The sequence below is a fragment of the Giraffa tippelskirchi genome, chromosome 1 (genome assembly GCF_054371585.1).
Source record: "Giraffa tippelskirchi isolate mGirTip1 chromosome 1, T2T-mGirTip1v1.2.pri, whole genome shotgun sequence".
In the NCBI taxonomy this organism is placed as follows: Eukaryota; Metazoa; Chordata; class Mammalia; order Artiodactyla; family Giraffidae; genus Giraffa; species Giraffa tippelskirchi.
Window position 1 is genome coordinate 160,472,917 of NC_137275.1, and position 25,954 is coordinate 160,498,870.

Here is a 25,954-nt window from a genome sequence, read left to right on the forward strand (position 1 = left end):
CAACCCCTTCAGATTAGTCATCAAGGGTATAGCATACTACTTGCTATTATTCACCACTTCTTGTAATTACTTGAGCCTTCATCTGGGGTGTCTTAAATTAAATCAGTCATATTTGTTAGCTGCTTTTTGTCAGTTTGAGATACTAACTTAGCCAATTCTTACATGCTTAGGATTGTTTTGGTACGTCAGTACCAAAAAGACTCTGTGTTACGTAAAGCCATTCTGCCATTGATATTGATAAAGCTTTTTTTAAAAAAAAAAATCACTTTAACCAACCAGAAACACTATTACATTTGTAATATTTAAACCAGAAAATTATAGCTATCAAACTTTTGTAACAAACAATTTGCAAGCAAATGAGCTTTCAGTTGCCTCTACTAATATTGAAAATGAAAAGTGTTAGTCACTCTGTCATGTCTGACTCTTTGCAACCCCATGGATTGTAGCCCACCAGGCGCCTCTGTCTATGGAATTCTCCAGGCAAAAATACTGGAATTGGTAGCCATTCCCTTTTCCAGGGGATCTTACCAACTCCAGGATTAAACCCAGGACTCCTGCATTGCAGGCATATTCTTTACTGTCTGTGACACCAGGAAAGTTTAAACAGATGCAGACACATATAAGATGCCCAACACATACTCTTAAAACCTTCATGAAGTAGGTATGTGTAGAAGATGCCTTAAATATATGTGACTGGCTGACACCAGCCTTGTGAGATGATGTGTTTTTTTTTTCTGCCTTGCTGACAGAGCTATGACATTCAGATCATGGCACTGGTAAACCAGATGGGCTTCAGGTCTGGGAACACCCTCAATTTAAAGAATCCTTTCTTTAGGTAAGAAATCCCTCATCCATTTCATACCTATGTATATAGGTGTGAATCTCAATTGACCATGTGACAAGGTAAAGAGCTTTAGAATAATCTGTCTTCCCTAAGAGGAGAAAAAGCATCTATTCTTCCCTCTCTAAGGAGACTTTGATTCTGATATGTAGTTGAGTGTTTTATGTTCCATTAAACAGAATTCAATATATAGCAATGTGATCTCAAAACAGAGAGTACAGGAGAGTCCTACAAAGTGAATTCTCCTTCTAGCTGAGCTATAATGATCAGTGTGACCTCAGGCAAAGTCACTTTCCTTCTGGCATTGGTTTTCTTGTCTGCAAAATGTAGAGTTTAATCTCCTTTGACTTTCATTCACTATGGGATGATTTTATGTAGCAGTGATTCAAAAACACCTAAAACATGAGTCCATTTAAGGTACATTTTTGGAGTATTTTTTGAGATCATGTAAGTCAGGGCATAACTCTCTTTAAGCTATGCAGATTTTGTCTGATATGAAGAACTCGCCACAATGAGTTGGATACAACAAATGCTTCTGGAAAAACTCCCCATCTTTGTATCTATTCAATATGAATGAATTAAAAATCCACACATGAAGTCAAGCACACAAATAAAGCTACTGGCTAGAAAGTGACTTCCCCCCATATTTTAATGTCTTTCCAAGGCTTTAATTCAGAGCATCATGTCTGTATAATATTGAAAAGCTTGAAGAGAAGAGGAAACTCAGGAAACCAACCAAGAACTCTTTGGCGGCGCTGGGAAAATGAGATGTTGACCTTGAAGCAGGGAAGGAAATAAAACAGGCGAGGCTATAACTGTGTACATTGTGAGCAGGCTGTCACATGTTGTATGATTCTTGGAAACCTATTGCCAATTAGGGATAGGGGTCTATCTCTAATTCCATGAGAAGGGAGAAATCCTCTTTCCCATCCCCTTGCACAGTCCTGCCATGTAAAGCAAAGGGCATAGGTTTTAGCCTCAAGACAGAACATATTGACTACTTACTGGTACTATTGAATGTTCCTAGGCCTCAGTTTTCTCATCTGTAAAATGGGGTAAACAACATACTTCACTGGACAGTTGCAAAGATTTCTATAACATGTCCAGATACTTAGTAATTCACATAATTGGTGCTCAGTAAATGCCACTTTCTTCCTGTTCTCTGCTCACCAGTTCTCTCTGTGAGTAAATAGATGTTGACTTGTAGTTCATTTCAAACATAATCATTTGGGTTTTAGAAAAGAAAATGTAGGGTTTTAGAAAAATCTACCTTTTGAATGCAAGAACCATGTCAACTGGTGACCCTGAGTCCCACTTCCACTTCATCACACAAGAACAAAATCTGAACCAGAAAACTATATGGAGAAGACCTGAGCCTTGACCAGCCCCTGCTTTGCATGATGACATAAACACAGTGGCCACAAGGTCAAAGTGAGAGTTTGTCGAAGGTCTGATGATGCTGAAGGTGGCCACAACCCTGTCAGAGAGGCAGACTGGGGAGCGAGGGGCAGTGCCCTTCCTGTTCCCCTTTTCCCCAACTCAGCAGCAAGTCTGACCCATGTATTTAATTAAGCCAGTGTGGTGCTTAAAAATGTGACTGCCCTAGAAATTCCAGATCTTGATTCTATTTCTTTACCGTCCATTTCCTGATGTCTAGGCCTCAGTATCCTCAGTGGAGGTGTGGGCTAAATGAGACTCTTGGACGAGTACTTGGTACGTAGTAGGTGCTCGGTTGAATGTTCCAAAGTGATCATTTCCTTCTCCTGCTCCCCCACGTTCAGCTCCGATTTGCTGTTGCATCAACGAGAAGCAGCCCAAGGGAGTGTGTGTGTGTGTGTGTGTGTGTGTGTGTGTGTGTGTGTGTGTGTTGTATGTGAATACTGAGGAGAATTAAAATGAATGGCATTACCTGGAGGAATGATAGGTAATTTAGCTTCAAAATAATTTTCTCTCCATTTGCTTTTTGTTCTACCCATTTTTAGGGCACAATAGACCTTTCTGAGAAAAAGATTTCTTTTTTTGTTTTGGCAAATCCCCAATACCATCTGACCACCAGTGACATGCTGAAAACATCCCAGGATCAACAGATTGATTGCTTAAGGTAGGAGCATCCACCATTATACACAGTGTGGAAGTTTGTTTTCCCTTGGACAGGGTGGGGGGACCTTTATTTTGACTATTAATTATAGTAATTTGAAAATAAAGAGCTAACAGCTGGTTCTAAAAGTGAGCAAAGGTACAAAACTACCCCACCAGGGAGGGAAAACTCTCCAGTAACCTAGCCGATTTTTCCAGAAACTGTGAGACTAGCCCTTCATCATTTGGGTCCCACTCTGTCCCAGGACCTGGCTGCGCTACTCAGTGTGCTGGGTTGTGAAGTGCGGCTGTGACCAGGGCAGGTGCAGCCCTGGGCCCCGGGAAGCTCTCATAGTGAGAGAGAAGTGGGTGTTAAATACTTAAGTGCATAATTAATGATGTCATCGTTAACTGTGGAGTGAAGAAGTAGAGGTTGCCATTAGAGTGTTAATCTGTAATCCCACCGCCATGGGCACCCCAAGCCCAGAAACAGCTGAAGAGCACCAGGAGAGAGTGCTCTGTGGTACAGGGTTGCCAGGCCCCACTAAGAGGAGCTGGGACCCGAGGTTTCCTATTGAAACCTGAGACCTTGATCAAGCTTGCTCTCTTCTGAGAAGTCTTCCAGGCCTGAGGCTGACCTAGGTACCCCTCCCACATCACCTAAAGAGCCGTGTGCAGCTACCACTTTTGGGGCACCTGGATGGCTCTGTCTCAGTTATTATTAGTTACTGTTCTCTTGGTCTGCATCCCCTCATACTTTGAGCACAGTCTTGCCTACTGCTGTTTGTAATGGCATTGTTACATGTTAGGTGCTAGAAACACAAACTTCCTTCCATATCTCATGCCATCTCTAAAAATTAATTCCAAAGGGAAAAGAGATATAATATCAAATATGTACATGAAAAGATGTTCAACATAATTAGTCATTAGGGAAAATGCAAACTGTAACCACAGTGACATTCTACTATGCAGCTCTTAGTATGGCTGGAATAAAACCAAGTGCTGAGGAAGATGTAGGGGTACTGGAATTTTCACTCATTGCTGGTCAGAATACAAAACGGTACAGCCACTTTGAAAAACGGTTGAGTAGTTTTTTCTGTAGTTAAGCATTCACTTACTATATCACTCAGCAATCCCACTTCTGGATATTTACATAACTGAAATGAGAACTATATTTGAATGTTTACTGTATCTTTACTTATAATCACGAAAATTCGAAACAAATGGAATGTTTTTCCAATGGAGAATGAATAACATCCATACAATGGAGTCATTTTCAGCAATCAAAAGAAACGAAGTGCTGACAGATGTAATAATACAGTTAAGTCTCAAATACTTTATGCTAAGTGAAATAGCCAGACTCAAAAGGTTACATACTCTGTGACCCCATTTCTGTGACATTCTGACAAAGGAAACACTATAGATGCAGGAAACAGATGAGAACTGCAGCTGGGAGAGGGTTCACTATAAAGGGGGCGTAGGAATGTTGTGCAGGGTGATGGAATTTTTCTAAATCTTGACTGTGGTTGTGGCAGTGTGTCTTTATGTGTGTGTCAAAACTTACAGAACTGGACACTAAAAAGGGTGAACTTTACTATATCTATAAAAATACTTCAATTGTACAAAAACTTAGAAGAATGAAAAAGAGAGCAGAAAACAGATGGACAGGGTGACCTATTGGACAGTGGCAAGGCCAGGGACTCAGGGTGGGTGTCATTTATGTGGGGTGATCTTCAAGGCATCTCCAAAGAGGTAGCAGGAGAGTGGCCAGGTAAATATCAGGAAGGAAGTGGCCTGGGCAAGTGTGCACACAGAGCTTTCTAGAAGAGAACAGGAAGGGCAAAGGCCTGAGGCGGAATGAGCCTATTGAAAAGCAAGAAAAGAGAGAAATAAGTCCAGTGCTTAGTCTTTGCTATAAACCTATTTAAAAAAAAAAGTTCTTTCAGTGAACAAAAATCTGGATCATCATCTCAGATCTGAATTTAGGCTATGCATAATCAAACTCACTAAATATAGTGGGTAAATATAGATCTAAGGCTGCCCATAAAAACTCCAGAGAAGGGCATGGAGTGGAAAGAGGGAAGTAGGAGGGAGCGAGGAGGGACGTGAACAATCAGCTTGCCTGTAGCTTTGGACGTGGTGGAACTTACTCAGTATCACAGTATCACCTTCTCTGTTTTAGGTTTGCTTAGAAGATGGTGACAAGCCAAGCCATAAGTAAGTGAAGGCCTGAGAAGTCCCCTGACATACAAGTTAATCCTTTCTGTTCTGGACATGCATTCTAACTTTAAAATGTGCATCCTAATTTTACTGACAAATCTATTTCTTGGTACTTCTGTACCTGGACTGGCCCTTCACAGTTTTCTGCATGTAGCTGAAAAACGATTTTCCTTTTTGGTTTCTTTCTTTTTTTTTTTTAGGTAAAGCCAATAGCGTTGCTTTGATTTTTGAAGTATTTGAAAAAGAAATTGAACAAAATGCTACCTCATGTTTCTAATGTGTGCTTATATATGACATGATATAAGAGCATGTGAGGGGTGATCCGCTATTTTCAGTTTTAATCTATTCTTGCAAATATTTTCAGTAAATCAACAGCTAGTGCCTAGCTCTGGAGAAGGCAACGGCACCCCACTCCAGTACTCTTGCCTGGAAAATCCCATGGACAGAGAAGCCTGGTAGGCTGCAGTCCATGGGGTCGCTAAAAGTCGGACACGACTGAGCGACTTCACTTTCACTTTTCACTTTCATGCATTCGAGAAGGAAATGGCAACCCACGCCAGTGTTCTTGCCTGGAGAATCCCAGGGACGGGGAAGCCTGGTGGGCTGCCGTCTATGGTGTCGCACAGAGTCAGACACGACTGAAGCGACCTAGCAGCAGCAGCAGTGCCTAGCTCAGCAATGTGTTAAAGAACTTTTGCCTTATCCAGGTAAAAGAATAATACGACATCAGGAATGTTCTTCGTTGGCCACACTTGGTGACTCGGTGTGTAGTTCAGAAAATAAAGATGGAACCTTTGTGAGTCCTCTTAGGTTTCAATAGAAAATGTACCGTGTGAGACACCAGTGAGGCCTCTCCTTTAGTAAAGACATCTGTTGTATGTCATGCTTCAAGTGGTGATGAAAAATGATCTTTCCAGAGAGCAGGTTTTCCCTGGACCTGAACAACCCTTATAGAAATGGGTGTCAGTCACGTCAGCATACCGTCCAATGAAGCCCAACAGGCACCCTGCTCGCTCTGTGGGGGAAGCTGGGATAAAGAGCAGCTCCATATTCTCATCAGTCGGTCAGTCACCCACCACCATCAGCTTTCCACTCTGGTGCTTCCACTCTGCCTAGCAACTCAGTTTGAAATAGCCTTCCCCTTCAATCCATTCCAACGGTCTCACATCGCTGCAAGGCTTCCCTGCCACACCCTCACTAGCACGCCTCCCTGAAAGTACCCCTTCCTACCATTGATGCATCTCCAGTTCTTCTCCTTCTCAAACTCTTCATGCAGCATTTTATCACTTCATACACTAAAGACACACACATCTTTCTCTTTTATTAACTACTTCTTTGTGGGTTGGATGAGAGACCAATTCACTTTTTAATTTTCACAGTGCCTAACGGTATACCTCATATATGGAGTGTGTTCAATAAATGTACATTGATGAAAGAAATTAATCCTGAAGTTAAGAGTAATTGGAATTATGGAATCAGACCTGACAGTGTTCTTTTTTTATCAATCTTTTTATTGAAGTATAGTTGGTTTACAATGCCGTGTTAGTTTCTGCTGTACAGCAAAATGATTCAGTTATACATATATACATTTTAAAATGTTTTTTTCCATTATGGCTTATCATAGGATATTGAATGTAGGTCTCTGTACTATACAGTAGGACCTTATTGTTTATACATTCTCTATATAAAAGTTTACATCTGCTAATCCCAGCTTTCCAAGCTCTCTCTCCCCCTTGGCAACTACCAGTCTGTTCTCTATGTTCATGATTCTGTTTCTTTTTAAAGATAGGCTCATTAGTGTCATATTTTAGATTCCACATGTAAGTGATATCATATGGTTTTTCTCTTTTTTACTTCACTTAGTGTGATTATCTCTAGTTGCATTCAGTTTGCTGCAAATGGCATTGCTTTGTTGTTTTTTATGGGTGAGTAGTATTCCATTGTATATATGTACCACATCTCCTTTATCCATTCATCTGTTGATGGGCATTTAGGTTGCTTCCATGTCTTCACTTTTATAAAGTGCTATTATGAACATAGGGGTGCATGTATCTTTTTGACTTATAGTTTTATCTGGATGTATGTCCAGGAGTGGGATTGCTGGATCAAATGGTAATTCTGTTTTTAGTTTTCTGAGACACCTTCGTACTGTTTTCCACAGTGGCTGCACCAACTTGCAGTCCCACCAACAGTGTAGGAAGGTTATCTTTTCTCCACACCCTCTCAAGCATTTGTCATTTGTAGACTTTTTAATGTTGGCCATTCTGACTGGTGTGAGATGGTATCTCATTGTATTAATAATTTTGATTTGCATGAGATGGTATCTCATTGTATTAATAATTTTGATTTGCATTTCTCTAACAATTAGTGATGTTGACCATCTTTTCATATGCCTATTTGCCATGTGTATGTCTTCTTTGGAGAAATGTCTATTTAGGTCTTCTGCCCATTTTTCAATTGGATTGTGTTTTTTTTGTTGTTGCATTATTTCAGGTGTTTGTATATTTTGGAAGCTAAGCCCTTGTCAGTCACATAATTTGCAAATGTTTTCTCCCAGTATGTAGGTTTTTTCATTTTGTTTATGGTCTACTTTGCTGTGCAAAACTTGTAAGTTTGCCCATTTGTTTATTTTTGTTTTTATTGCCTTGGGAGACTGACCTAAGAAAACACTGGTACAATTTGTGAAGCCTGACAGTGTTCTAATTGCTTCTCAAGAAACTGTAACCTGGATTATAGAAACAATATGGCTGATGCTGCTGCCTCCACCCACACCCCAGGCAGACATTCATAATCAATCCCCGCATTCTTTCCCACTGAACCCTGATATGACCTCACAGTTCTTCTCAGCCTGACACCCTCAGAAGCTGTATGAGTCTGTAGATGTGAGCACAGGAGATGAAATCCAATCACTTTTAATGACTCTAAACATTGATATTATTTCCCAATCTTTGAACAGTCTTAAAGATTTGTAGTATTATGGATTTATAATTTTGCTGGAGCACAGATTTGATACTGGTATCTTCTACAAGGTGGATATGAGGGGAGTGTCTTTTTGTCAGTAACTCAGAGGATGCACCTTCATGTAATCAGTAACTCTCCTGAGGTATTGCTTAAAAATTGTCATTGTCTTCACTTTATTTTGGGACTTTACTGGTGGTTCAGATGGTAAAGAATCTGCTTATAATTCAGGAGACCCAGCTTCGATCCCTGAGTTGGGAAGATCCCCTGGAGAAGGAAATGGCAACTTACTCCAGTATTCTTGCCTGGGAAATCTCATGGACAGAAGAGTGTGGTGGGCTATAGTCCATTGGGTTGCAAAGGGTTGGACACTACTGAGCAACTAGCACTTTCAACACTTTCACCTTATTTTTAGAAATTTAAGCTCTTAATGTCACTAAACAAATGATGTAGGGTAGAGCTTATTTTAATGGAGGAATTGAGTAACTTTTTCTTATTTCAGTCCTGTATCTATGTAATTCTTAAGAATCAAAGGGAATTACTTATTAAGCACTAATCTACTGTGTTTTATGGGAAAATTACATTACCATAGTATTTGCAAGTTTGAAAGTGACCTCAAAGCATGTCCCTTCTGAATATCAAGAGAAAATGAATTTAGGGAAACCTTGGAAGCCTCAATCCTTCATGAAGCCGTCACATTATAATTAAGACAAGGTCAGATCAGTGGTCTGAAGAAGACCTTCAGCAGTGCCCTGGTGGAGCAGACAGGCCCTCCGGTAGGAGATATGTATAACACACCAACTTACTATGACCCAGGAAAGACTACCAACAATGCCTTCAACAGAGGATATGGATTTGGCATGACCGAAAAAGATCTGAGAACCAGGTCATGTAGTGGAGTGGAATTTCCTACTTCTGGCCTTGCTTCCTTACACTGATTCAGGGAAAGCATCAGGCAACCTAGAGACCAAATACAAGAGCTGTAATTATGGACTGACCTTCACCCAAGAGTGAAATACAGACAGTAGTCTTGGGCCAGAAATCTCTTTGGAGAACAAGTTGGAAAAAGGGTTGTTTGTATCGAACATAGGAAAGAAGAGTAGGAAATTGAAGGCCTCCTATAAATGGGCTTGTTTCCGTTTTGGCAATAATGTTGATATAGATATTTCTGAACCAGTTATCTATGATGGGCTGTGTTGACCTTTGAAGGTTGGCTTGCTGGCTATCATATGAGTTTTGACACTGCCAAATCCAAACTGCCACAGAGTAATTTCGCTCTGGGTTAAAAGGCTTCAGACTTCTAGCTGCACACTTACATGAGCTATGGCACTGAATTTGGAGGGCTGATCTACCAGAAGGTGAATGAGAAGATCAGAACATCAATAAACCTTGTGTAGATAGCCTGCAGGATCACCTGTATTGGCATTGCTGCTAAGTACAAGTTGGATTGTAGAACTTCTCTCTCTGCTAAAGTAAGTAATGCCAGCCTGATGGGACTGGGTTATACTCAGACCCTTCAACCAGGAGTGAAACTGACCCTGTCAGCTCTCATCAACGGAAAGAGCTTCAGTGCAGGAGGGCACAAGATCAGGCTGAGATTTGAACTTGAAGCTTAATGGAGTTTTGAATACAGAATCATCTTTGTCCCTGAAGGTGAAGATAAATGAACCCAGTGTGTTCTGGCCTTTAAATTCTTCTGTGAAATTTCAAAAGGCTGAACTTTTTATTCTTCCAAATATTTGTTCTCTTCCCCACTCTGAAGCCTAGACACCAAGCCTCAGAGAGGTGCTTGAAGGCATGCCTGGAAGTTGTTATGTTCATTTCACATTTCAGTTCAGTTCTGCAGTGTTATTTTCGATGTGTTCCTCAGCAACAATGCAGTGTTGTGTTACAAATGAGATGACCCGACTCTCCAGTTGTCCATCACCTCCTGCATGTCCCACACAACTTTTTCATGACCTGGTAACATACTGGTCCCTGTGCATTAGTTGAATCTTTGGTTTTGCATCATAAACCCATCACATTTGGAACATAAAGAAAATAAAGGACAAGGCCAGAGCCCTCGGGAGTCATAGCAGGTTGGTCAGCGGCTGATGTCAGGAGCTACTCTGAGGTAGCCCGCATCTAGCCAGAAAACTGTGGGACTTGGATGTTGCACAGGCTAAGGAGCTCCAGGATGTATACCATCAGTTGGTGTAGAGGTTAAATTGTGCATTTAACTGCCAGTAACACAAGACCCTAACTGAAGATAACCAGTAACTTTATCATATCACAGAACAAGAAGTCCTGAGGTAGAGTGGACTCCAGGATTGGTGACTGAGTAGCTCAGAGATTTCCTCAGGGACTGAGATTCTTCCCTCCTTTGGCTCTGCCATCCCCCGTCATAAGTCAAACTCCCCTTAGAGGCACAAGGCGACCATGGAAGTAATAGGAGCCACATCTACACACACCAGTGTCTGGAGTCTTAAGAAGAGGCTGTCACCTCTGGTGTCTCCTCTTAGTGATAATGATAGTTAACATTTATGTAGCATTTACTATGTTCCAGGCACTTTACAAACATTAATTTTTACCCTTATAACACTCCTGTTAGGTATGTAGTATTATTAACCCTATTGAACGGATGAGGAAATGGAGGCAGAAAGGTTAAGTAACTTTCCAAATGACATGGCTAGTGAGTGGTAGTGCCAGGATCATCAACCAGGCAGTCCACTCCAGAGTCCAGTCCGCTCCAGAGTCCGTGCAGTACCACAAAGCTCTCTGCACTGCAAGAAAGCCTTTCCAGAAGCAGCCCACAGACTTGTCTTCCTGTTTCAGTGGCCAGACCTCAGTCACGTGCTCACCTCTAACCCAGTCACTGCCAGGAGACATGGGATCACTGCAGAGGGGCTGAGCTGGTCAGGATTTATCACTGAATTGGAGATAGACTCATCTTTCCCAAGGGATAGACTCTGGGGGAAAAAAACAGGGTTCTGTTTCCCAAGAAGGATAATGGACATGCGGCAAGGAACCACTGTCGCCTGCTCATGAGGGGCTGCCTAGGAATAGCCCGGCTGCTCTACTAATCCCATTCCCTCTGCACTTACGAGGTAAGATGGTGGATTGCACCGTAGTCATCCACATATGTATCTTTCCCTCTTCCCACTTGCTTGTAAGCACTCTGAAGAGAGGAACAAATCTCACAAATTTGCATATTCCCCACAGGGCCTGGCATAGGGCCTGGCTCATAGAAAGTGTTCAAGGAACGTTTGTTCATTGTAACTGAATTTTCATTCTCAAGTCTACTTAATTGGAGAGGTCAACAGTTGGCCATGCTCAAGGCAGACAGATAATGCATTTTCACATTGATCTAGCAATCAAATAAATTCTGGGGAACTTCCCTTGCCATGCAAAATAGCATGAAATCACACATTAACATAGGTCAGTGCAGAAGCCCAAACTTGTTAAATTGTTATTGTCTTGCACTCAGTACCCTTGGAAGTAATATTAATGTCACATTTTATTATGACTTGACATTTCCACTACATTTAAAGAAACACATCAGAGAGCCATAGTTGGAGCAGGCTACATAATTTGTACCACCCAGTGCAAAAAGAAGATGCAGAGACCCAGGCTGGGTAGATGAGTCAGTCTCCCCTTTTGTGAGTCTCTTGTTCCAAACCGTGGTGGACAGGTGACCCCCAAGCCTGCAGCTTCCCAGTGCCAAGATAGAGAATGGGTGAGAGGACCCCTTGGAGTTGCCGCTCACCTCAGTCCCTGCACAGGAGGTAGCATTGCTCTTCCCCACCCAAGAAACAGCTGGACACATGCCTGATTCCAGTTCTGTCTGTGGCTTGCCAGGAATCCCCATGGGTACAGAGTGTAAGAGAACTCAGGCCATCCCCACCTGTTGCTACTGTAGTCCTAGGGGCAGGGGCAAGGAGGGGGAGGCCCAGCAGAACCTGGGTCTTAGTGGCTGGATCCTAGAGCGACAGAGGGAAGGCGGAATCCTGTCCCCGTGGACTGAAGCTGCCAGCCTCAGGTGCGTGCACTGAAGTCCCAGCACACTGCTCTAACAAAACACACATTCAAAGATAAAAATATTAAAGATCTCAGGCCAGCGACTCCAGAGCATTAAACCACAAACACTCAGCACAGGATCCTGTGCAACTGCGCTTAACCCCACGCCCTGGCCGTCGAAGTGAGGGGTAGGGCCTTGCTCAAATGTGAATTCTGTCTATGGAGAAGAGAGATGCTATTTTAAGTCATGCTGTTCTACAAAAGCTGGTTGAATAGAAACCAGAAATTAGACAACGAAGAGGTTAATTGCTCTCTGCAAGTGTTCAGTGGCTCCTCCCGAAGTGTGTGCCGTGGTGACTTTGGACTTGATCCTGTGGACAGGGAGCCAGGAGCATCCACTCTTCCCTTCCTCACCTTTTGGCACAAGTGGTTCTTTAGCCAAAATATGATTCTCCATCTACAAAGCCAGGAGTGTGGCCACAGGGAGAGAAGTGGATTTTTGCAGCTTCACAACTACGAAACAGCTACGAAATTTGTGATAAACATTTTTTAGGAAAGCAGTTTTGTATGAAGTAGTAGTCATAATAAACGGAGTCTAAATTGAGATCTCCTGTGTCTGGGAGCATCCATTGAATGGGGTAGACCCATGAGGAGGTGGAAGGTGCCTGAGAGAACAAAGATAGGAAATGTGACATTTATGCCTAAGAATCTTGTCCAAGTTCCCAGGACTGTCATGGAACCTTGCCATCACTGATCCCTTCCAGCACTTCTGTGAAGGCTTCGCCCTCCTGCCGGCACACCCAAGGGGGTCCTTGGCTGGCTCCCTCTGAAGTCAGTCAGCTACGACGATCACCAGCTGTTCCCTGTCAAGACTGGCCTGGTATCACAAACACCTCCCTCTTGGCCGGCCATCCCTGCAGTGCCTCCATTAGGATTTATTGTGTGACCAGGTCCCTGTGCTCCCGGTTTGATGTCCCTCCACCAGCTGCATATCTGAGCCCCTCTCCAGGCAGGGGGTGTGTGCGTCTTGAATGTGAATCAATCCTAGTATTAAAAAAAAAAAAAAACAGGACCCAGTGTTTTTTTTTTTACATTACCATCTGACATGCCAAGCGAAGCTCATTTTCAGATGATTCCCAGATGTCACAATAGCATTGTGCCTGCATGGCTCTGTCACCACAGAAGCAAGGAGGGCAGTTTTATCTCAGGTTTAATCTGGTAACAGGAATTGTGATTGGAAATCAACCTGAGACATGTAGAGCAGCTACTTTGAATCACATCTATTGATGTTTGTCCATTGCTTTACTGGGGATAAAGCACTTTTATATACACTGTTTTCATGTATGTTAGGGAGTGATGGTGGCTCTCAGTGGAGAAAAAAACTGAAGTATTTTCCTCCTGAGCTCAGAAACGGGGAGGAAATAGCCAGGTTCTTACAAAAGGGAATCTCAAAAGCAGACCACAGAGCTAAGCACAAAAGAATGAGCATTACCAGCACCAAAACCCAGAGAGGCTGAGATGAAAACATTGCCAACTCAAGATAGACATCATGGGAGGAGGGTCAAGCCAAACTGAGCTCCTGTAACAAAGTGTCGGGATGGAGAGCTGTTAGACAACTGTTTGGCCAAAGTAGATTGCTTGTTCTTTCATTTGTCGCATACATAATACATGTGTGCTCAGTCACTCAGTCATGTCTGACCCTGTGACCCTATGGTATGTAGCCCGCCAGGCTCCTCTGTCCTTTGAATTTTCCAAGCAAGAATACTGGAATGGGTAGCTATTCCCTTCTCCAGGGAATCTTCCCAACTCAGGGATCAAACCCATGTCTCTTGCATTGGCAGGTGGATTCTTTACCACTGACACCACGTGGGGAAGCCCACATAATACCTAACTTTGTATTAAAATAACACTACAGATGAACCCAAAAGAAAATAGTAGTATATTTTAGGCTTCCCTGTCTAGCTTCTCTTACAGACCCATTCTTGGAAGCATTTGCCTCAATCTCATCGCCATTGATTCTCTCAGTTTGCTGCTTCTGTCCTTGTTCCTCGTCAAGTCTTTACCAACCTGTTCTTTCTTCCAGTGGTTTGAGAATCAGCATTTTCCTAGCTGTCGATGACTCAGAAATGGACTTAATTGATGATAACTGCATGTCCTACAAGGTTGGTACTCTTAATTATTGATGTCTCAGAGGCTAAAATGCACACTCTGTCCATATAAATTGTGAGAAAATTCAGCTTGATGAATGCTGAGCAAAAGCGTTTTTTGCCACATCTGGTCTCTTTGATGGGCCAATCGTGAATAAATATTTTCTTTGTGGCCCTTTCCCCCAGAGTCTTGGAGAACTGAGTTGAACACATTTTTGTGTTTCTATACCCTACCCTCTCTCCATTGGCCTACTGGGTTCCCTTGCATACAGTAGGTGCTCAATACATGTTTACCAAATGAAAAGTCTCTTTCTTAGAGTGTGATGATGGTCAACTGCTGAATGCATTCAGTGGGCTTTGTTTCCCATGAGCTCCCCTTGTGTGAAGCCACTGTCCTGATGAGAGCTGAACTATTGCAAAGACTGATTCTCCCCGCACCCCAGGAGTGAGCGGTCAATGTATGGGAATGTGTGAGAGTTGAGGGCATCCCTAAGGTGTGATGAGTCTGAGTACACGCCTGTGTCTGAGGCATCATTACTTTATTCAAGAACTATGGGAGTTCCCAGCAGGGCATCCTTCTCACCAGGAGCCAGCATTCAGAATTCTTTCTTCTCCAACAGTTCTGTTCTCGAGATTCCCCTCCCTCCGTAACTCATCCATCTGACTACAGTTGTCCCCGAAAGCCTCAGGTGAAAATGGGCCAGACACAAGGTAGAGGGTGAGCGCTCCAAGATGAAGACCAGGATGGACGAGAGCATGGAACAAGCAGGGGAATGTTGCCAAGAAGATTAACAATGGCCTGGCATTTCTGGAACATGCTTGAGGGGGCTTTTCTCCTCAGAAGTTCGAATAGTGCTGAGTCTTCAGTTACCCCAAACCCTGTCCTGGCTCAGAGGTGAGGAGAGTGGTGGGTATGGGACACAGAGAACATGAGAGGAGAATGAGAGCAAATAGAAGGTGAATTAGAGGGAGAATAGAAGAGAGGGAAACTGTAAATGAATCCGTGGAGACAGTACGGATTTATCAATAGCCCTTTGCCCAGGTGGCTGTTAAAGAGTGTCTGTCTTCTGTATATCTGTCTACTCCTCCATCCACTTATCTATCCATCTACCCTGGCTTTTTACAAAAGAATTTAAGTGGGTTTCCAAGGATAAATTGTATATGATATAGTAGTAGAAACTATAATTGTGTAGAATAACAGAGAAATACAGGGATAGGGAAATGCAGAGCCAAGAGCCGGGCTGACCACACACACACACACGTGCTGGACTGGATTGCTCTCTGAGGGGCTGCTTGCGACAGTGAGAGGCAGGGACACACAGGACCAAAGTGAGCATCTTGCCAGACCTGGAGCTGTGGCCTGTGGCATGTGTCTTGCTTAGACTAGGCACACTGGCTTGGACTTCATGGGATAGCATCTCTATGCCATGGGTGGCAGGCGGAAGGTAGTCCTAAATAAGCATGTGCCATGGTGAGGCTTGTTTACATGAAGAACCAGATACAACTATTGCTTCACTCATATAAGGCAAACTAGCAGAAAGAACCTTCCCAACTATAGAAAATACCGTGTCAGAAGTTATAAAACAGCATTCATTTTTTTCAGAGTTCAAAAACTAGCCAATTTTAAAAGTTTTTTTTGAGTTAAAAAAATATGCCTTGAAAATCATACTGACAGGGCCTCTGAGAGTCTTTTCTTAGCTGACATCTCCCTCTACTGACAGTATCTCCTCTCGCTTTTCCCTCGCAGCCCAGCAGGGAAGTCCTTTGAAAGTGACAGGCCTGTGAAATGCCTTTGAGTCCTTGCTCGCTGGTGGAGGAGGACCGGTTCCGCTTGGGACTTGGGGAATTAGTGCCGTCCAAGTGCAGGCTAGTAACAGGAGACACCTGTCTGGAGTTCAGAAGCGAGACCTCAGAGAAAAGTGGAGGAGTGGTAGGTAGGAGTGAATGAAAGTAAAGAGAAGGAGGAGGAAGATGCCTGACCCTTGAGGGTCTCTCAGACAGAAAGGCTGAAGATGGGCAGGAGTGAAACAACTTCAGTTCAGTCACTCATTCCCCTGAAGGCCTTTTTACAGCTACCCATCTTGGTTTGTTGAATCCCAGTGTTGGGAAACTCAGTCCTTCATTGTCAAGAATTGTTTGACAATGTTTATTGTTAGAAAGCTATTACTTATAATGAGCTGAAATCTGCTTCCCCACAGTCTCCGTTCATTTTCATCATCTTGCCTTTCTTTGCTGCAAAGATAGAATCTGTTACCTCACACGTTTTCCCAACAAATGGTTCTCCAGGAGAATCCCTTAAGAAAAGTACGGTTAAATGGTTCAGTTACCCTGTTCAAGGTGTGTTGTATTCCTCCCCTACCCCTTATCAGCCTCCCCTCCTCCCCAGCCTCCAACCTCTCAATCATTTCAGGGAGGCTTTCTATTGTACTGAGAGCTTTGCTTGCATGATCTCTTTGGACAGTGTGTCAGTTGAGTGAGTAGGCATCTTTATTATCCCCATTTACAGATGAAAAAACTGAGGCTCAGAGTGAGATGGTACTTGCACAAAGCCACATAGCAAGCATGGATGAGTCCAGCTTGACATCCATGTCTCTCTAATAATCAAAGCCTGGGTCCTTGAGTCAATGTGATTCTATTTTGTCTGTGGACAGCATGGGGTGTGGAAAAGGCCCATAGTGTTGCCCACTGGACTGAACCAAAGTGATAACACCTACTTGAAAATTGGCAGTTTGGACCACTGGGCTTACAGATAATACAGATAGGGCTTTGTCTCTGGACCCGAGTTTCTTCCCAGTTGGTGCTGCTGACTCTTCCTTTTCTCAGTCTCAGTGTCAGCATCGGTGGAGCCACCCCTCTTCTCAGGTTTATTCGTCAGCTTGGCAGCTCCGGCAGTGACTCCTCGTGGACTCCACCTGTGGCATGGGCGCCCTGCAGCCTTTTCTGCTCAGCACTCCGTCCATAAAGGACTCCTGGTCTCCTAAAGTCTCAGTCAGCCCTTCCCGCACCCATTATTCCGGATTCCTTCAGAGGATGACAGAGTCCTGATGGCCATATTTTAGATGCAGGTGACTCCCTATCAGCCAGCTCTGAGACCTTGTTATTGAACTCCTTTGATTTTTGAGTTTCTTAACTTTAAGAAGGGAATGAGTACTTAATGTTACATTGTGGGCTTAAGTAAGAATGTCAATTAAATGTCCAACATGGTACCTGCCCCATATCACATCAGCTGAAAATTCGTAGTTGTTGTCAGTCTGCGGTGGAAAACTGAAAAATCTGTCTCCTAGAGTAGATAAACAGAGGAAAGGCGGGCAGCTGAGGGAGAGAGAAGTCATGGGGATAAAAGAGCAATAAAAGGCACTGTCATGGAAGTCAAAAATAGAAGGCGTTTTCTGAGAGTCCTGCCTCCTAATGGACATTCAAGAGTCACTGTCTTGTATTTGGCAAAGAGATGCAGGGAGTTTTCAAGACTTGTTTCTGTGAAGCAGTAGGGGAGGGAAACAGAGCAAGATCTTAAGAAAACACAAGTAGTACTGAGGACTCTTTATGAAGTGTGGCAGGAAAAGAAATCAGAGGAGGCAGCAGTCTAGCAGCAGTGGGTTTTGTCGAGTGTAATACTGATAAATACTCACTGAGTATTTATTGGGGGCTGAGAGAGCAACTGGGTGAGTGAAGATGCTTGCCGTTTGATTAAATGTGTTTGATGATATTGACATTGTTTAGTCTGTGGCATTATATGCCTTTTTGGTACTACTGGTGGGAGAAAACTTGCAAGGATTACACAGTATTTTTAACCCTGCTTATCTTTACTAGGAGCATTAGGTAAAAAAAAAATCCTTTCTGCGCAAATTAATCTGGTTGGGGCCCTAGAGTCTCTACTTTTAGCAAATTTCCCAGAGACTTTCCAGGTGGTCCGGGAGAGGGCAGTGGCACCCTACTCCAGTACTCTTGCCGGGAGAATCCCATGGACGGAGGAGCCTGGTAGGCTGCAGTCCATGGGGTCGCTAAGAGTCGGACACGACTGAGCAACTTCACTTTCACTTTCACTTTTAACTTTCATGCACTGGAGAAGGAAATGGCAACCCACTCCAGTGTTCTTGCCTGGAGAATCCCCGGGACGGCGGAGCCTGGTGGGCTGCCGTCTATGGGGTCGCACAGAGTCAGACACGACTGGGGCGACTTAGCAGCAGTAGCAGTTCCAGGTGGTCCAGTGCTTAATTTAAGATGTGCTTACAGTACAGAGGGCATGTGTTCGATCCTTGGTCTGGGAACTAAGATTCCACATGCCACACAGCATGGCCAAAAAAAAAATAAACCACAAGTTCCCTGTTGGCGCTGCTGTTTGTACTGCTGGGCATCAGTTCAGTGAGCCACTCTTTGGGTAACAAAACCATCAACATATCTGATGCCCACACCCATCACTGTGACATTTTGGAGGGATACCTGAGACATTCTTGGTATCTGTTTGGTTCTAGCATTGGTCTCCTCTCCTTCACCTACCCCCCGACACTACCAGCCCTCTCCAGAAAATGCACAAATTAAAACTCAGTAATAACAGTTGCTTAGAATCTTGAATTCACAGCTTCAAGGTATTTTCCCTCAATTGGCTTGAGTGGGGGAAATGATTTTTCTTCATTTTTGGATTGCAGAATTCTTTTTATTTTTTTTAATCTTCAGGGTTTGGCACAAACCCACTTTTGTTGATCTGGTATTTCCTCTATAGATCAACTTTCTGGCTCTGGAAAAAACCTCCTTCTTTTATGAGGCACTTTTAACCTGCAGGATTTCCATTTAGCTTAATTGGCATATTTATGTATTGAGATGGGTGCCTAGAGGGCTCGGGCCACAGCATCTTTTGTATAAATCGAAAAAAATGAAATGAGCTGCTCTCACAGTTGCGTGCCCTTCAGTCATGGAGTGCGATAAAAGGCTCATCAGTTACCAGCCGCGGAAGCTCAGGAACATCAATAGGCATCATGCAACCAGGAGTCATTTAGGAAAGCAAAACTCAGGGTTTTCAAAGCCCACTGATTTCAGGAGCTTGGCCATTGCTGATTCCCTGTTCAGTCCTTCCCGGCCCTCCGTTCTGTCTCCGGGTGAAGGAATGGCCTTCTCCACTCCTGCTCAATAGTGTGCTCAGGTGAAGCTGGAGAGTCTTCTTCTGAGGGTCAGACAGTTTGTGAAGAGTGACCCACAGACTACTCCCCACCAGCCCTTCCGTGGATGATGAGCCTGGCTGCAGACCGTCGCTCTTGTAGCCCCTTCTAGAGCCTGGCATGCTTTGAAGGCATGAGTGGGAATCGATTCTTATTCATTTAATATAGCTATGGTTAATGGCTTATAGATTTTTAGAGTCTGGCCTCTCCAGGCATGTCTGTTAAGTTTCTGTTAAGATTGTCAGAGACTGGAGAAAATCAAAGGGCCTGGGACACAGGCATGGCTTTCCTCCAAGCCAGATTGAGAAGTGTCTCCTTAACAAGAATCCTTCTGACCTCCTAAAGACTTGAGAAAGAAAGAGGGACCTTTTGGTGGATCATGGAAAACCTTGACCTCTGGGCTAAAGAAGGCATGTTTCATAAGAGGGACAGGTGATACCAGAATAGCACCAATGTCCTGCTTGGATATGTTCCTAAAAATAGATGTAGGTGAACCAGTTGTCCTTGGAGGTTGTATCTCCTGCCACGATGGCCATAGTGGGCTGAATGGTGGTCCTGGACACCAGTGAATGTGATCTTATTCAGGAAAGGGGGGCTTTTTTAAATTGGAAAAAAAAATTTTTATTGAAGTATATGGAGGACATGAAAGAGATGCAGCTTCGATCCCTGGGTTGGGAAGATCTCCTGGAGCAGGACATGGCAATCCACTCCAGTATTCTTGCCTGGAGAATCCCATGGACAGAGGAGCCTGCTGGGCTACAGTCCATGGGGTCACAAAGAATCGGACACAGCTGAAATGACTTAGCACACATGCACACATAGTTGATTTGCAATATTGTGTTAATTTCAGATACGGCAAAGTGTTTTATATATATATATATATATATGTCTCAGATTCTTTTCCCTTGTAGGTTATTACAAAATACTGTCATTCTCTGTACTATACAGGAGGTCCTTGGGAAAAGAGTCTTTGCCAATGTAATGATTAAGGATCTCTAGATGGGCTCTTCCTGGATTATCCACGTGGCCCCTAAATCCAGTGATCAGTGTCCTTGTAGGAGGAAGAGAGGACCTGAACACAGGGGAAAAGGCCATATAAAGACTATGGCTGTGTGAAGATTGGACTGATGCAACTATAAGCCAGCGTGTGCCAAGAATGGCCCAAAGTCACCAGAAGCTAGGGGAGGGACAGTGGATGGGTTCTCACTCAGATCTTTCAGCAGGGACCAATCCTGCCAACAGCTTGATTCTGGGCTTCCCACCTCTAGAACTGTAAGAGAATATGTTTCTGTTGTCTTAAGCCACCGTGTTCGTGGTCCTTGGTTACAGCAGCCCTAGGAGACCCATACGATGACCAACCACTCAGGCTGCCGGTTCCATCCTCCAGAGTCCAACCTGGAGTAACTCTCCAAGTAACCAAGAAGAAACATGGATTCTAGAAACTAGTGGTAAAACTAGAGATAAAAAATGTGAGCTGCCCCTGAGAAGACTCAGGGTTGCCTGGTTTTGTGGGAAAACTGGTGTGGCTGCAGCCAGAGGGTGGCCTGAGGCCACTGTGAGAAGCTAGGGGAAAGCCTTTTAACCTGCCCCTCCTCTCCTCTGAGTAACTTGGAGAAATCACTGACTGACCCTTCAGATTTCCTGTCAGTGTGACATGGATGCAGGCCCCAAAGCCTTGCAGAGGAAGGTGTCGAAGGAAAGGAGCCACAGGTCAGGACAGTCTTGAAGGATTCACTCCTCTCCTCCTCCGCCTCCACCCCAGAGCTATTGCTTAGAACCTAATGTAGTGAAGAGATGCCCTCCCCAAAATGCTGCTTCTCTCAGTTTATAAAGATGACTTTCTGACCACAGGTGTTGCCATAGCAGCCAGTGGCAGAGATCAGCTGTGGTTCTGTGGTGCCCAGGCTCCACCACAGGCTTGTCCTTTCCTCTCTTCGAAGTTATCTGAACTCATGCAGACAGGCGCTTCAGACTCCATCCAAAGCAGCATCGCTGGAACAAGAATTTTAAATGAACACAAGAGATGCCTGTGATAAGGTGTGATAGATATACAAAACAAAAAATCAGAACAGAACCAGGTGAAAACTATGATATTTTAAAGAGAATATAATAGATGGAGTAAATAACAGGGCAGATACAGCTGAGGAATGAAGCAGGGAATTAGAAGATTGTTGTTGTTGTTTAGTTGCTAAGTTGTGTCTGACTCTTTTGTGACCCCATGGACTGTAGCCTGCTGGGCTTCTCTGTCCATGGAATTTTCTAGGCAAGAAGACTGGAATGGGTTGCCATTTCCTTCTCCAGAGGATCTTCCAGTCCCAGGGATTGAACCTGCATCTCCTGCATTGGCAGGCAGGTTCTTTACCGTGAGCCACCAGGGAAGCCCAGTTGGAAGATTAGTTTGTAATAAATACAGACAATGGGCTAATAACCCGACTGTATAAGGAAACTGTGTAAGTTAAAAATAAAACCTGTTCACACTCCAATTTGTGAATGTGCAAAAGATATGAGCAAAAATTCTCAACAGAAACAAAAATGACCAATAAACATGAAAAAAAATCCAAGCTTACCAATAATCAAATAAATATAAAATAAAGCAATGATATACTGTTTTAATCCCAAATTGGAAAAAATATGAAACAGTTACCGTGATCAACTTTGGATGCCTTTGATGAGTGTTTAAATAGACATATCATTGGGAGAGTTATGGGTTTTATCAGTGATACAGATTTTAGTCTAATGCCTAAAACAGGGCTTGATAGAAAATTGAGAAGAGGGAGAATGAGTGCACTGGCTACTTAGTGATGAGGCCACGTGATGTAGGTACTCTTGCCGACTGCTGGCTCACAGCTTCTCTGAGGAGCAGCTTTAAAACACAAATTAAATGTTTTGACCTCTAGTTAGTCCAGTGGAAGTGATGGTCACTCAGTTAGTCATGTCTGACTCTTTGTGACCCCATGGAGTGTAGCCCGCCATGGAATCCATGGAAAGAATACTGGAGTAGGTTGTCATGCCCTCCTTGAGGGTATCATCCTGACTGAGGGATCACACCCAGGTCTCCTGTATTGCAGGCAGATTCTTTACCACCTGAGCCACCAGTCCAGAGATCTGTATACAAATGTGAGCAAAGATTTGTGATCTCCATTGACTTCCAAATTCTGCCCTATTAGGGGAAATTTCCTTCACTCCTCTCTTCTCCTCACTTCTCAAAGGCAAAACCCCTTCACCCTCCCATTCTGGCTCTTACAGTAACCTGTTCACTTCATTCAGGCTTTGCTAAACTACAGAAAGAGCAGTCACCCTCTGGCAGCCATCTTGGATTGGTAGCATCCTTGGGAATGCAGCCGTGACCCCAGGTAGGGAGGCAAAAGAAAGAGATGCCTGTATTCCTGGTGGCAGTGAGTTGCCATACTAGCCTTGGGCTGCCTACCTCTGGATCTTTTTTAATGTCAAAAAATATACCCCTCATCAGCTGAAGCCACTCAGATCAGGTCTCTGATTACCAGCCATCAAATGCAGTTTAAATCAAAAGACTTTTAATAACAAATTGAGTTTAGTTACTTCTGTTCACTAGCACACTTGCCATAAACTTTGGTTGCAGGCACTTGGGTGATTCTGACATCCATTTCCTGAAATGCTATGAGACTTTCATTAATCATTGAGCAGTTTATTTTCTACTTAAATTTTTCAAATCCAGTTCTGTGGCAGCTCTAGAGCAGGTGGTTGATGATGCATGGCAAGGTCTTGTCCAAGTAATACACGAGAGTAAGCAGATGTTAAAGGGCTTAGCAGTTAAAATGGAAAGAACATCTGTAAGATAGATTTTACACATAAATGAGGCCAAACATTACGAAGGAGGGGTTGGAAAGAAAGAAAGAGGTGCCTGAGACCAACAAAGAGGCTGGCATAGGTGGGATAAGGGTGAAGGAACACAGGCACTCAGTTTTATATGTCGTCTTGTTTAAATTGCACATGAAATATAAAGTTAGTTTGATCTACTGAGTTCATTTATAAATGAGCTATCAAGACATTAAGGAGAGTCTGTCTGTAATCTCTTTTCCCATTCTATTAAGTAAGTAGAAATGCTGTTCTTTACTGAAAAAGAAATATGAGAGGAAAATTTTTTTTTTATAATTCAAAATTTCTGAACATAAAGGAGACAAGAATTACATAAGCAAGATGTTGCTATAAAATAGGTTTGAATGAAAAGAGCAAACAGTGGTAAGAGGGAGGAAAGAAATCACAATAAATAGATCTGTGTCTTCATCACTGAAGATTCAGTGCAAAAACAAACGGCAAAGAATAGGTAGGGCACTGCTGAAGAAGAAGACAGGAAGACTTTCTCCATCACATGTCAAGACCAATTATTGTGCTGGAGATACCCATGTGTGGGTGCAAGGATGGACAAATAGTTCCACACATACACAAAAAAGACAAATGTGAGTTGGTGCAGCCATTATGGAAAACAGTATGGGGTATGGAGGTTCCTCAAAAACCCAAAATAGAGTTGCCGTATGATTCAGCAACCCCACTACTGGGCACATACCCAGACAAAATTACAATTCAGAGAGATACACGCACCTCTATGTTCATACCAGCACTTCTCACAATAGCCAAGACATGGAAGCAATATAGATGTCCATCAGTGGAGGAATGAATAAGGAAGATGTGGTACCTATATCCAATGGACTATCACTCAGACTTTAAAAAGAATGAAATAATGCCACTTGCAGCAACATGGAAGGACCTAGAGCTTATCATACTAAGCAAAGTAAGTCAGAAATGGAAAGGCAGGTACCATATCACTTGTATAATGTGGAATCTAAAATACGGCACAAATAAACTTATCTACAAACAGAAACAGACTCACAGGCATAGAGAACAGACCTGTGGTTGCCATGGGGGAAGGAGGGAAGGATTGGGAGTTTGGGGTTAGCAGATAACAAACTAGTATACATGAAATGGATAAGCAGCAAGATCCTGCTGTATAGCACAGGAAACTGTATTCAGTATCCTGTGACAAACCATAATGGAAAAATATGAAAAAGTATGTATGTAACTGAACCACTTTGCTATACAGCAGAAATTAACACACCATTATAAATCAGCTATACTTCAATAACATTTAAAGAAAAAACCCTGACACAGATTTATACATAAAAGATCACTTTTTAACTAAAGAACCATTGTAGAGTAATAGGGAAAAATGTCTTTTCAAATAGATGGTGCTGTAACAGTTGAATATCCTTAAGTGAAAAAAGAGGGAAGGCAAGAGAAGGAAGGAGAATGGAAAGGGTCTTGATTCCTACTTCAAACCATACACAAAAATCAGCTCTAAGGGACTGAAGATCTAAATGTGAAAGGCAAGACTTCTCTGGTGGTCCAGTGGCTAAGAATCTTCCTGCCAATGTAGGGGGCACGGGTTTGAGCCCTACTCTGGGAAGATTCCACAAGCTGCGGGGCAACTGAACTTGCACGCCTAGAGCCCATGCTCTGCAACAAGAGAAGCCACCACAGTGAGAAACCCGTGTACCACCACTAGAGAGTGGCCCCCGCTAAAAGTTTGATAATGTCAAATGTTGTTAAGAACATGGAACAATGAGGTCTCATATGCCTTGTTGAAGGAAGTACACATTTGTATTTTCACATCGGGAAATAGCTTGGCACCGTCTAGTATGACTTAGATGCACATCATCTTGATCTAGGAATTTTACTCCCTAGAAAAGTTCTGCATAAATGTCAAGAGACATGTAGAAGAATATCTAGAGCAGCACTATTCATAATAACAAAAGACCAGAAAAAAATGACCAAAGGAAAACTGAGAGTGGAATTTTTATTGCATTCCATACAGCAAGAAAAGTTAGTGAACAACAGCTACGAACAATAAGAGTAAATCTTGTTTCTTTCTTTAATGTTGGACAAAGGAAGGTAAACACAAAGTTAGTCCTGGTTTAGTCCCTTCAGGCTGCTCTAACAAAGTACCACAGATGAGGTGTCATGAAAACAACCGACATTTACTTCTCCCAGGTCTGGAGGCTGAAGTGCAAGGTTAGGGGCCATTATAGTTCGGCTCTGGTGGGAGCTCTCTTCTGGGCTACTGTTCATTGTCTCCTCACAGGGCAGAGAGCAGAGTGAAGTGGAAGCAAACTCTCTCCTGACTCCACCAGGGCACCAGTGTCACTCTTTTTTCTTTTTTTTAGGAATTTTTAAAAAATATTTTTTTATTTGACTGTGCTAAGTCTTAGTTGCAACACATAGGATCTTCAGTTGCAGTATGGTGGAATCTAGTTCCCTGATCAGGGATCAGACCTGGGGCCCCTGCATTGGGACCACAGAGTCTTAGCCACTGGAGCACCAGGGAAGGGCCCAATATCACTCTTGAGGACTCCACCCTTATGACCTCTTCTGAGTTACCTCCCAAAGGCCCCACCTCTGAATACCATAATACTGTGGGGTCAAGCTTCAGCACAGGAACCTGGGAGGACACAAGCATTCAGTCCATAGCAATTCCCTATGATTTCATTTTCACAGAAGTCAAAAATGGTAAAAAAAAAAAAAAAACAACA

The 25,954-nt window shown here is 43.2% G+C and overlaps 1 long non-coding RNA gene and 2 pseudogenes across 2 annotated transcripts in view; all 3 read left to right on the forward strand.

Moving 5' to 3' along the window:
• Positions 1 to 18,651, forward strand: part of LOC145516332 (histone-arginine methyltransferase CARM1-like) — a 244,702-nt pseudogene extending 226,051 nt beyond the window's left edge. The window contains exons 11-14 of the transcript XR_014061308.1: positions 2,824 to 2,942; positions 5,100 to 5,134; positions 14,175 to 14,253; positions 14,859 to 18,651. The product of XR_014061308.1 is annotated as a histone-arginine methyltransferase CARM1-like (transcript). The remainder of the gene's footprint in view (positions 1 to 2,823; positions 2,943 to 5,099; positions 5,135 to 14,174; positions 14,254 to 14,858) is intronic.
• Positions 8,881 to 9,711, forward strand: LOC145510658 (non-selective voltage-gated ion channel VDAC3-like; annotated as a pseudogene).
• Positions 18,652 to 22,378: 3,727 nt separating the features above from the next.
• LOC145510680 (uncharacterized) lies at positions 22,379 to 24,435 on the forward strand. The gene is made up of 2 exons (XR_014057192.1): positions 22,379 to 22,508; positions 22,659 to 24,435. It is a non-coding gene; the product is annotated as an uncharacterized LOC145510680 (long non-coding RNA).
• The last annotated feature ends 1,519 nt before the right edge of the window (positions 24,436 to 25,954 follow it).